Consider the following 2,427-nt stretch of genomic DNA (forward strand, 5'->3'; position numbering starts at 1 on the left):
GGGGGAGGGGGAGGGAAAGGGGAGGTGGCGGTGGGGAAGAGACAGAAATCTTTAATAAATAAATAAATAAATTCCACATGTAACAAAAAAAATTAAAAAGAAAAGAAAAGAAAAAAATTACAGAGCTGGTACTCCAATTCAGACCTTTAAATTCCAATATACTGATCCACCTTGAGATATCTTCAAGGTTATTATTACAAAAGACAGACTATGGGGTTGGAAAGAGCAGGGACTGCTCTTCCAGAGAATCTGCATTGTATTTCCAGGACCAATATGGCACCTCACAACTGTCTGTAAATCAGGTCTCAGGAAAGTTGATGCCTCTTCTGGCCTCATCAGGCACTGTACACACATGATGCACATACACGTGTGCAAGAAAAAACCCATACACATAAAACAAATAATGTTTTAAAAGACATACCAACATAATTTATGACTTCAAGATGATCATTATTTCTACCAAAAACTGTTAAATATCTCTGGCTGACTCTATTCTCAGTAGTAGAGCAAACTATAATTGAGTAGATTAGGTCCTGAAAGATGAATTTCAGAAGATATAATTCTTTCCCAGAAAGGGCTTTCAATTTCACTGAAATGTCAAGACAAAGGCATGGGGGTGGCTAGCGAGATGGTGCTGTATGGAAAGGCACCTGGGGTCAAACCAACAACCTGAGGTCAAGCCATAGAAACTTTATGGAGGTGCTGTGGGAGCTCCTTCTGCTCCTTCAGCCAATAGCCTTTAAGATACCAGCCCACTTGGGCATGGTCTCCTTTGCTTTAAAAAGCAGCGGTAGCCATGTGCTTGCTTTTTTGCTTTGGACTCCACTTCTGGCTTCTAGACTCCTTTCATGGTCGCATAGAGGGCTGTTGTCTAGGATGGTGATCTGTAAGTTTTTCATTTAAATAAATAACACTTTTATTAATCCTAATTCCAAACTGGTGTGGGATTGTTTTATGACTTATGTCTTCAATAGAGGAGCTACAACTTCATGGGAGCATTGTCCTGTCTTCATGCTCCATGTTATCCTCTGGCCTCCATACATGACTGTGTAGGCACACCTACACAAAATAAACAAATAAATAGAAAATTAATTGCTTTAAAGCATATGAAACAGAGACTTAAGACTGCTTATTATGATGGTTGGTGGGGGGGGGGCAATACATGAAATTGAATGACAAGGGCCTGGAGCCAGGGAGTGTCTCCAAACTGTTATAGATTTTAACAGAAGGATAATCCCACAGTGCTTCACTCAACAACAGGAAATATCATATTTCTTTGTCCAACCCTTGTTAGAGAGCCTAAATATTTTTGCCACTGTCCATCATGCACACACTTTTCTCTCACTTTGTGTGTGTGTGTATATGTGTGTTATGATACTTTACTTATGTTTTCATAAATAAAGCTTGCTTAAAAATCAGAAGGGCAAAGCTAAGTGACTAGAGGTCAGGCAGTGGTGGCATGTCAAGGGAGGTTTCTGTCCTGCCTGGTCCCTCAGCCATTCAGTTCCAAAGAAATACACAGAGACCTACATTAATTATATACTGGTTGGCCTATTAGCTCAGGCTTCTTATTAACTCTTTCTTACATCTTAAATGAACCCATAATTCTTGTCTATGTTAGCCATGTGGCTTGGTACCTTATATCAGTGAGGCATTCTTAACTTGGTTTCTCTGTGTCTGGGTAACAACTGTTGACTGAACTTTTCCTCCTCCCAGAGTTCTCCTATACTTCCTGCTTGGTGTCCCCCACCTATACTTCCTGCCTGGCTACTGGTCAATCAGTTTTACTGAAATACAAGTAACAAATCTTTACAGGGCACAAGGCCATTGTCCCATAGCAGTAGCACTCATCTTTAATATCAGGATTTGGAAGATGGATCTTTGTGATTTCAAGACCACCTTGAGCCACACAAGATCAATGCTGGACCAAATCCAGGTGGTGGTGGCTCACACCTTTAATCGGAGTACTAGGGAGTCATGCCTTAATTCCAGCACTGGAGGGAATATAAAATGAGGGGAGAGAAAGGCTTAGGCTGCTTAGTCTGTTTAGTCTGTGGTTGCCCAGCCTTGGTAAAGGTAAGACTTCTCTAGTAACTTGGCTGCTTTGCCTTTCTGCCTTTTGGATTGAACCCCGAAATCTGTCTCTGTTTTTTTATTATTCATACTACATTTGATGCCCAACTTTTTTGGTACAAATTCATGAAAAAGCCATTTGCCTGAGGTATTTTAACCACCAACACAGACCAGGGCTTCATGTGGGTCTCCAGCCCTACCCAACTAGGCTCTCTCTCTCCTCTCTCTTCTCTTCTTTTCTCTTCTTTTCTCTTCTTTTCTCTTCTTTTCTCTTCTCTTCTCTTCTCTTCTCTTCTCTTCTCTTCTCTTCTCTTCTCTTCTTTTCTTTTCTTCTCTCTCTCTCTCTCTCTCTCT

The sequence above is a fragment of the Alexandromys fortis genome, unplaced genomic scaffold, assembly GCF_014885135.2.
Source record: "Alexandromys fortis isolate MF-2015 unplaced genomic scaffold, M_Fortis_MF-2015_v1.1 scaffold_56, whole genome shotgun sequence".
Classification (NCBI taxonomy): domain Eukaryota; kingdom Metazoa; phylum Chordata; class Mammalia; order Rodentia; family Cricetidae; genus Alexandromys; species Alexandromys fortis.